Source organism: Podarcis bocagei (genome assembly GCF_964188305.1).
Source record: "Podarcis bocagei genome assembly, chromosome: 7".
Lineage (NCBI taxonomy): Eukaryota > Metazoa > Chordata > Lepidosauria > Squamata > Lacertidae > Podarcis > Podarcis bocagei.
In genome coordinates, this window is record NC_138132.1 from 53,978,317 (window position 1) to 53,989,200 (window position 10,884).

Sequence of the window (10,884 nt, forward strand, 5' to 3'; positions counted from 1 at the left end):
CTTTGAAAGCTGTTCTACTTGATGTCCCTCACTGCCTCCTGTGGGAGTGAGTTCCATAGTTACGCTATGTGCTGTATAAAGTAATAGTTTCTTTCGGCAAGTTTCCACTTTGGCATTATTTTCCTACAGCGCCTGTGAATCAATAAGGCTGCCTGAGAGAGCTGAGCTTGCTAGATCAAAGCAAACTACTTTGTCATTCAGCTCAGTTCCTTTGACATCCAATCAACACTTTGCCACAGAGCTCATCTCCGTTGCAAGTTAACTGGCTTGCAGACTTTTTCAAATGGCAGTTGACTTCAAGAGATTTCCTCTGTCCTCCCCTGCAGAAACACTTTTTTTGGCAAAAGGGAATCTTCCCACCTTTATCAAAAGCGTTACATTCAGTTTCCATCTGGACAGATTTGTCATTTTTTAAAAATAGAAGAAACTTCCTTACCATTTCTCACATATGTAAAGCAGCCATCCTGATCTTTTCATAAAAAATGTGCAGCACTATTAAGTTCAGTGGGGGAAAGAGGGTTCATTGGGTAATGTGTGTGAGGGGTCTCAAAAGAGTTCTCTGTGGGAACTGAGCAGTTCTCCAACCAGCAGTGTTTCTGAGGACCAACCCCTTATTCGCATTGGCTGTGGGAACTGTCTGGCACGCTCTCATTGTGTTAACACTGACAGAGACATTTTAGAAACATAGGAACTTCAAAATCAAAGGCTTCCTGTTGGGAATTATTTTCTGTCCCTGAGGCACTGAAGGGAACCAAATACCTAAGATTAGCTTCTATTTCTTTCTTCTTCTTCCTTTTTAATGTTTGAAACATGGAGTACTCTAAAAACAGTTATCTACATGTCTTGGGCATAGAGCTAGAAGGCACCCTTCATAAAGAAAGGCATTTTAAAATGCATTCATCACAACCTCCACCCCAATATGGAAGTAGGCACTTAGATCATCCCCCCCCCCCCCTTCTCCAGAATGCCAAACTGAATATGGACTTTGCCGTGATGGTGAAATCTGTGTTGCTTAAAAGAACCTAATGTAAAGTTTTCCCTCTGGCATAAATTGAACCTGGAACTTCTTGTGTGCAGCCATCTTCTCCATATATGGGCTGTGTCCACACCCAAAGAATCCTGGGAAATGCAGTTTGTTAATGTTTCTGGGAGTTGTAGTTCTGTTGTGGGTAAACTACAGTTCCCAGGATTCAGTGAGGAAAACCATGTGCTTTTAATGTGTGGTATGCATGCAGCCTAATGCTCATCTACAGCACTTGTTCTTAATTGCAAAAACCTTCCCATTCTGAATTACTCCCGGGTTTTTAGAGTTCCAAATGTTGAAATCTTAGTATCAAATAGCAATGAGGCCATAGCAATTCACCCATTTGCTTTGTTATTGTGGGGTTTTTTGGACTTTCATGAGATTGACAAGCATCCTCTGCCACACGGAGTCTCTTTCACCTCCTCCCTTGCTAATACATCTGCACATAGATAAGTGTCACCAAGGAAATCTTGATGAGGAAGCACAATGTGCATTAACACATTAATAATGTAAGGGGGAGGGAGGGAGGAAGAAAGAAAGAAAGAAAGAAAGAAAGAAAGAGAGAAATTCAAGCTGCAAACTGATGGGAAACCATTCAGCCAATCAACCTCATTCTGCCCTTTGCCAGCCCCACCTGCCTGGTTTCTCTTACTTACAACCATTCCTGGGGACGACACTGGCTTCCAGCTTCCTCCTCCTTAGTCTCAACCCACATTCACATAAGATGTTTAAAGTACCATGATACAACTTCAAACACTTATAGCTTCCCCCAAAGAATTCTGGGAGCTGTGGTTTATTCAGGGCACTGAGAGTGGTTAGGAGGCCTCCGTTTCTCTCACAGAGCAACAGTTCACAACAGTGGTGGAGGAAGGGGGGGATGGTCCGCCCTGGGTGTCACCACTGAGGGGATGACAGAATGCCGAGCGGCACTCACCGTGGGGCCTGCAATGCGCCCGAGCCACATGTCTCTTCTTGGGTGAACTCAGGCTCCGCTCTGCTCAAACGGTCCTCCCGCTGCCTCCCCTCCCCCAGCTGTAGGGTGGCTGAGTGGGAGCAGGCAGACTCCGGAGGCCCTGCGGTGTGCCCTGGCCCTATGGGAGGTTCACCACGCCCTCACCATGCCCCTATGGCGGCTCGCCTGCCCTGCGGCGCACCGCCTCAGGCACCCAAGCGGCTTCCTCCACTGCTGGTTCACAGAGTTCCCTGGGAAGAGGGATTGATTAGTAACCTCTCTGGAAATTGTAGCTCTGTGAATAATAGGGATTTCTTATCAACTCTCAGCACCCTTAACAAATGACAACTCCCAGAATTCTTTAGGGGAAGCCATGACTATCATAGTGTTTTAAATGAATGTTGTGAATTTGGCCTCAGCATTGCCCTTGTAGAACTCAGCAGGAAGGGGTGGGTGAGAAGAATACTGGAATTAGTTAGCTCTGCCTCTCATTGGCTCTGTCAGTCCCAATGGGCACCAGCTGCCACTAGCCAGTTACCACTGTTGGTTCATGAAATTCAGTTATATCAGAATGCAAGATCTGGAGCAGAGCCCGCCTACAGAGCAATCCACAACATGGGTGCTCATCCCTTATTTGAGAATGTACAGTGGTGCCCCGCAAGACGAATGCCTCGCAAGACGGAAAACCCGCTAGACGAAAGGGTTTTCCGTTTTTGAGCTGCTTCGCAAGACGATTTTCCCTATGGGCTTGCTTCGCAAGACGAAAACGTCTTGCGAGTGTTCCGATTTTTCCCCGCTTCCCCCCTTTTTCTAAGCCGCTAATAGCCTTTTAGCCGCTAATCCGCTAAGCCTTTAATAGCCGCTAAGCCTTTAATAGCCGCTAAACCGCTAATAGCGCTAATCCGCTAAGCCGCTAATAGGGTTGCTTCGCAAGATGAAAAAACCGCTAGACGAAGAGACTCGTGGAACGGATTAATTTCGTCTTGCGAGGCACCATTGTACAAACAACAAGACATTAGCTATGGATCTGTGCCTTTAAGTGTTGGGTTTCATTTTTATAAAAACACAAACTGCCAGTGACCCACACTGGGGATGTAGTGTGGTGAGTATGGCGACTTCAACCCATTGCTATGGTCCCAGTTTGGATTGCACCTCCTGGAGCTGCAATTTGCACTGAAAAAAGCCCTCCCATTCATTTAAGTGAGAGTTTGCCTCCCTCCTGAAAACTGCGAATATGAAAGAGGCCAATAGAGACCTTGGCGGGGTCAAAGGCTTAAAGCCCAAGCACCTACTATGAGACAGATCAGCCTCCCTCTCTCTGTGCTGCCAATTTGGGTAAAATTTCTAGCAACTGGTATTTAGAGGTGTACTGTCTCCAGTAATGGAGGTAGAACATACCCACTGTAGCCAGTAGCCACTGACATAACTATATGTGGGTAGATCAGGATGGCAGCCTTCTGGAATGGTGGAACATCCCTACCTGGCCTCCTTCCTCCTTTGTCATTGGCCTCCAGCCAGCTGAAAAGTTGTCAGAGTTAATTGACCCTAAGTCACTTTCAATGGGAAAGTGACCTTCACTTAAACCTAGCTGCAGCTTGCACTGAAACCCACGGCCATGGATAACTGTTCACTTTTTGTTTTGTCTTGGTTAAGAAGAGCCTGCTGGATCAGGTCAATGGCCCAACTAGTGCAGTATCCTACTTTCACAGTGGCCAGTCAGATGCTGTAGGAAACCTGTATGCAGGACCCAAACACAGGAGTGCTCTCCCATCCTGGAGTGTCCAACAATTAGTATTCAGAAGCAGTACTGTCTCTAAGCATGGAAGCTGAGCCGAGCCATCATGGCTAATAGTAATTGATAGCCTTACCCTCCAGTTCTCTTTTAAAGCCATCCAAGTTGGTGGCCATCGCTGCCTCCTGTGAGAATCAGTTCCATTGTTTAACTATGCACTGTGTAAAGAAATACTTTGTTTTATCCTGACTCTTCCAACATTCAGCTTCATTGAATGTCCACGAGTTCTAGTGTTATGAGAGAGAAAAACTTTGGTTTGCTGGTTTGCTGCCAGTCTTTGAGATTCAAGGTATGGCCTGTGTCTCAAGCATGCACTGAGGATTCTTTTATTGAAGTCGTTCTGTGCTGCAACCTACTCAAACATCTACTACCCAACGACAGATAAATCTGAGTTTATCAGCGCTGGAGCATTTTTATGGCTCACTTAAAGGGGATGTAAAATTTCATGGCAGTGTGTGTGTGTAGGGGGGGCAGCATGGAATGTGGTGGCATTCCACAGGTGGCTCATGTCACAAGCCTTCTTGAAATTGGTGGGGTTAGCAATTTCCTGCCATTTCAGCAGGAAGCCTCTTCCCAGCAAGTTACGACCGACCCATCTTGGCATACCTTATAAGGCATGGAATGGAGAAAGAGAGATTGCATTGGGGGTGGGAGAAGAGGTCCATTGTGCAACTGGTTGAGAGGGGGTAGATAGAAGTTGAGGAAAGTGGCTTGCAACTTCCTGTCTGTGTGAATACGTGGGGGGGGGAGTATACCACTGTGGGCAGTTAGCTGCCTGATTTGCATGGCCTGGATAAACCAGTGTGCCAAATGTTGTTGTTGTTGTTTAGTCATTTAGTCATGTCTGACTCTTCGTGATCCCCTGGACCAGAACACTTCTGTCTTCCACTGCCTCCCGCAGTTTGGTCAAACTCATGTTGGTAGCTTCAAGAACACTATCCAACCATCTCGTCCTCTGTCGTCCCCTTCTCCTTGTGCCCTCCATCTTTCCCAACATCAGGGTCTTTTCCAGGGAGTCTTCTCTTCTCATGAGGTGGCCAAAGTATTGGAGCCTCAGCTTCACGATCTGTCCTTCCAGTGAGCACTCAGGGCTGATTTCCTTAAGAAAGGATAGGTTTGATCTTCTTGCAGTCCATGGGACTCTCAAGAGTCTCCTCCAGCACCATAATTCAAAAGCATCAATTCTTCGGCGATCAGCCTTCTTGATGGTCCAGCTCTCACTTCCATACATCACTACTGGGAAAACCATGGCTTTAACTATACGGGCCTTTGTTGGCAAGGTGATGTCTCTGCTTTTTATGCCAAATAGCCCCAGTCAAATTAGGAACTAACTATGGTTCAATGATCTTAGGATGGTGTGTCCTCCCCTTTAATTCATTTTGCGTTTAAAGGCAAACTTACCCAATCCACACTTTCCAAAACAATGTGTGAACTGAAACAGAGCCACCCTTGAAAATTTGCAACTCTCCCAATTTTTCAGAGTAGTTCTCCAACAAATAATGTGTATAAAAAGAACATCCATGGGTAAACTGTGTGCTTCTTATAGGCATTTGGTTGGTCATTGTGAGAACAGACTGCTGGACTATTGGGCTATTGGCCTCAACCAGCAGGCTCTTATTATGCTATTATTTTCTTATCAAATCTCTCATCTTAATTTGCACGTCTGAGAACTGGGTTGTGCACTATGTTAACTTGGACTGTATCCAACTAAGTTCCACTCATAATAGACCTATTGAAATTAATGAACCTAAATTAGTCATGCCCATTAATTTCAGTGGATTCAATGACTAATGTTGGATACCACCCTATTTATTTTATTGATTTTTTTTAATCCAAGCATCAGACCCTTCCCATTCCATCCCTCCCCCAGAAGAAATTCAAGGTGGCTGATGACCAAAAACAACAGAAATGAAATCTAAAACAAATCCACTAGTTCAACCAAATCATAAATCTTTCTTTTCCACGTAAGCAAAACCAAGGCCACAATAGCAGAGCCAAAACAGAAAGCTACTGGGGGGAGCAGCAGAGTCCTATTGAGAGATTCCTCCATCAGAGCCAAAATGTCTTGGGCCAGACCTGGAGGCCTTGAGGATATTATGTGCGTGCAGCCGATTAGAAACAAATGCTTGCTTGTAAATGGATAGGCATAGTTTGTGACCTGGATAGGCAAGGCCAGCCCTATCATTAGCCAGAGTGAGGTGGCTGCCTCAAGCAGCAGATGGTGGGAGGGAAGGAATGGTGTGCCCTGTGCCATCTCAGCTTGCCTGCTACTCTCAGGAGGACAGTGTCCGAATCCTCAGTGTCTAGGGTTGCTAGAATCCCAGGGCTGACCTGAAGTCTCTAGATTTTCCTGCCTCTCCCCACCCCAGTTGGTGGCAGGGAGAGGGCTTGAATCTTCAGGTGGGCAAAAGTGCATTCCCTGCCTAGGCTTCCTAAGCAGGTAGGAAGGTATGATCCCCTCACTTTAGCTGGACACCCCCTTTTGCTAAGGTTTCTGTCTTAATTTCTAGGCAGACCTTGTGTTCTTTGAATGACAAGCTCTCAGTGACTGTGGTTAATGCTTAATGTTTCATGCTTAATGACATCATTGGTGCCCGTCCCCTGTGGCATCATCATCAGGGGACCCCGTGACAGCACCAGGACCAGCCCCTTGGTCTCAGGGCTGGACCATGAAATCTGCTGCTGACCAAGTGACCCTACCAGTGTCAAAATAGGATTCAACCACTAATCTCCTCAGCTTTTGTATGTGAAATGGGAATGCCTTCTTGTCCTTCCCCGTCAGGTGACAAAAAGAATTGGGACAGCACTGTAGATTGGTAAAGGGCTACCTCATCTCAAACAAACTCTGCCTCATATGCCTGGATCTCCTAAGGGGTCCTGCCAGGGGTGTTGCTAAGTACCTAAAAGATCCCCAGCATAAATTTCCAAAGGCTACTTTATATGTATAGATGCAAATTTAGCCTGACTTTCAAAAAGGGAAAAACATGCTCTGGCTCCTGCAGTCAGTGTTTCCTCTGAGCTATGAGTGCAAACAGGATTTTCTGGCTTCATTGTAGGAATGCGCAAATCTGTCAGTTTTGGTTACTTTCAGTTTCTCATTTTTAGAGTCTTCAGTTCTCCACATTTCCACAACCATTTCCCTATCAGTCCCTATCAGCATTTTTGTGTGTGAATTTCTCCTAACATGTATATGTTTGTATGCAGAAAAAGCCCACCCACCTTGCTACACCCACTTCTTCCTCTAGCTCCCCCACCCACCTCTGATATGCAGCCCCCAGAAGGGTATCAACAAGGAAAAAAGATTTCCCACCTCATATGGTCTAAGGCTTTTCAAAATGCCCATGGACTAAAACAAGTGCCAACATTTTTCTCTGTCCCAAATAATTAGGCGATGAAGCAAACAAACTTTGACAGAGGTGTAAATTCAAAATCAATTATCTGTTCACTTAAATTAATACCCACATTGAACTTGCTTGTGTTAAAGGGCAAATTCCCCCTTTCCAGCTCTCGCTTATAACAGTTAGTATCAGAGAGACAATTAATTCCATCTGTAATGTCAGATATATTTATAACCACTGTGACAGGACTCTGAGTTGGCCTGGACATGAGGTAGACCCTGGCCTCCCAGAAATTAAAAGGAAAGACATTTTATTTAACTAGAAAACTTAAACTGGCCCCAATTACCTAACGTTCAAAAGAATGAGATGTTGCGAAACAATATTGACTATGACAGGGACATAGTTAAAACACCCAGATGGAGCTAACTCCCAAGATTTACTCCTTATACCACAGATTTTCAATGGATCAGAGAAGCCACATTCATTTTATTTGGTGCATGTCTTCAAAGTGACTGACAACATTAAAAAAACTCGATTAATACATTGAAGGCATATACTTTAAACACAGCAAAAGCAATCTTAGCTGGAGAAAATGAAATTTTAATTTAATTAAACAGTTTTAAAATAGAAATTAGACAACCATAATATGGACAATGAGCTATTTTAGAAAAATTAAGAGAGAATAATTTGGGTTCAATTGGATTCATTTTTTACTTTTTACTGAGTTAACAGTTTAATGTTTTTTAACTCTGCGCGAAACATCTGAAGGGCTTTGTTGATTGGGTGGTCAACAAATGATCAAAAATAAATAGTACACAAATAAATGAATAAATTTCAGGGGTGTTACTATGATAATCAGTGGATAAACTGCCGTTCCAAACTTTTGTTCACTTATTTATCTGAATATTTCTATTCCAATAAATATTCCCACCCAGTTCCAGTGGGAACCTTAATGCATTAAATAATCACCATAGAAACAATAACCAAACAGCAGTGAAAATGGAAGACCAACAAAATGACAACGGCAGTGTTGAATTTGGGTAGAGGAGAAATTTTATTCATATTGCATTTAAAGGTGAACCTACCAAATCTGAACTTTCTCAACTTATGTGACCCCCAAATACAGCCTTCCTTTGAAATTTGCACTTCTCCAAATTTTGCAAAACTGTTCTCTAGCCAAGCAATGTGTACAACAATGCATGTACTAGGGTAAAATGTGCATAAACATGCATATATCAGTGAAAAGAGGATAAACAAATTATATGAGGGGAAATGTGTATATTAGGGAAAATTGCATACAAAAATACTGCTGAATTTTCATGAGAATTTTGATGAAGAAATGCTAGCATATTCCTCCATCAGGCCCTGGGTTCAACCCTACCCAGACCTGGAACCTGGGGTTCCCTTGGAGGAAAAATAGAGTGTCTGGATGCTCAGCAAACATCTGTACTGAAAACAAAGCTGCAGACCCAGACATTCCAGCCACAGGAATGGGGTGCTCCAAAATGATTGCTCAGGTTCTCAGCCAGTCTCCGGCCCCTAACCTCTCTTGACATCATCACAGCCAAAGGAGCAGAGGAAATGATGTGCTGAAGCTACAGGCAAAATGTCTGACTAGCCACATATAAATTTACTTGAAAGGAGAAGGAGAAAGTTCATGTAAGCACCTGCTCAGATCAGCACCTGGCAGAGAACCAGAAAGGGATGGAGTCTCTGACTCACATATAAGGTCTCTGTCTGAATTGAAGCACTGCTCTAGCATACAATGTTTCCTAAAGTGGGTCCCCTTCTCCTTCTAACTATTTTCAGGATCCACCTCTTTATTTTCCAAAGGGTACCACCCTTATCTCCCAGGATCCTCCTTTTAAATCTCAAAATCTGCTCAGGTATGTGGTTCCATGTCAGTTTTGCTGTTGCAAACACATAGATCTGTTCTAATCCATTGTTGCTTTTCCCACATGAAAAATTCACATGTAAGTTGTATGCATTTTGCTTGCACTCTTCCCATAAAATACACATCTTCAATATTTTACAGTGCATTTCCCTCTGAAATACACATTTCATTTCCATTTTCTTTTGCACATCAGCTACATATTTTTGTGTGCACTTTTGGGGACCAAAGCTTCATCACAAAATTGTGCAGAAGTGCTGGTGCATAATCTGACTAAGACTTGCATTCTGACCCACAAGCAAATTCTGAAATGTTGAATTAGGTCTATCCACTGTAAAAAAACAACAGATCAGACATATTCCTCCCCACCATTTCTGGGAAGTTCCCAATCATACTTGTTCTATGTTGCTTTCCACGTCTTAACCTTCTCAGAAGAGTTATCTTAGCAGGGACCCTCCAGCAGGCTTGTGGGGCAGGAAACTTTCTGTTTGAGAGGCATAAACTTTAGAACTTTCTATTCAGACAAGCCGTATTGCTTTTAAAAGCCACCTTGCTGAATTATGATGAGGTGCCCTCTGCCCTCGCTCAGAACAGAAGTCACATCAAACAGATTTCTGTGGTGACCTTCAACAATTTCCCCATGAAGCTGTCAACCTGATTGTGCAGTTCCAAAAGAGCAGCCTTCTAGGGAAAAACCCCCATCAAATTGCTTGTCAGGAACTCAGGCTGGGCCAGTGCACATATGGTTTCATAATATCCCTTAGATTTTCAAGGACCAACTGGAATTTTGGAATGATTTGGTTTACAGTTCCCTTAAGTAACATTATCTTGTTAAAGACATTAACCCCAGCCCTTTACTGTTATATATTTGCTTTGTTTTCATCCTAGGGAGCAACCTGTGGCGGAGACGCTCAACAGGAAGAGAGAGTTCAAAGGTCATGAAAACATTGATTTTCAAGATGGCTGAACTGCTGTCTTGGGAGCACAGTGCAATTATGAAAAACAGACATCTCTGTTTAACCTTCCTTTTTTATTAAAAAACAACAACATCCCTTGCGTGCACTTTAACAGTTAATAACTTCTGTATGAAAGCTCATGCTATAATAAATTTGTTAGTCTTTAGGGTGCCATGAGACTCTGTTGTTTTTGCTGCAACACACTAAGATTGATATCCCTCTGAGAATTATAAATGTCATGTAATTGTTTCAATCATCTGCTTTATGCAGTCAAATTTGTTTCACCTGTGAGTAAGATGGCTAAAATGATGGAAACTAGAAAGGTAAATAGCAGCTGCATATAATGCAGCAATTATTGCTTTTAATTAGGGTAGGAGTTTTGCAAATGCATGTGTGATGATGAAGAAACAAATCTTAAGGCTCATCCACACTTCCATTTGTCCTGCCACTCCCCCCCCCTCCGAAAACCAATTGTTTAGCGCTGAATCGCAGCAAATGGAAATCAGGTTTTCAGCGAATAGCCCCCCCCCCCGGATTTATTGCTAAAGAGCAGGGTTTCCAAGGGAAAGTGGCAAGGCAAAGGCAAAGACAAAACCACTCAGACCCATGCCTAAAAAGCACTGGGACTCACGCTTTCTAGGCATGGGACAAGCAAATGTGTGGATGAGCCCTTGCAGGCATGGCCAAACTTGGCCCTCCAGCTGTTTTGGGACTACAACTCCCATTAACCCTAGCTAGCAGGATCAGTGGTCAGGGATGATGGGAGTTGTAGTCCCAAAAGAGCTAGAGGGCCAAGTTTGGCCATGCCTGCCTTAGAGTATGTCAAGGCAGGAGCTTATTCTGGGATTGTACTCCCATGAACACAAGTGAGGTTTTTTGTAGTATCCTCATGGTTAGATGCCAGTGGTGGCTGGAGCAAGAGGCAAAAGTG

The 10,884-nt window shown here is 43.8% G+C and overlaps 1 long non-coding RNA gene across 1 annotated transcript; it reads left to right on the top strand.

The window, feature by feature from the left end:
* Positions 1–6,423: 6,423 nt before the first annotated feature.
* On the top strand, positions 6,424–10,053 carry LOC308590947. Its single transcript, XR_014009960.1, has 3 exons — positions 6,424–6,510; positions 8,916–8,992; positions 9,886–10,053. It is a non-coding gene; the product is annotated as an uncharacterized lncRNA (long non-coding RNA).
* Positions 10,054–10,884: the final 831 nt, after the last annotated feature.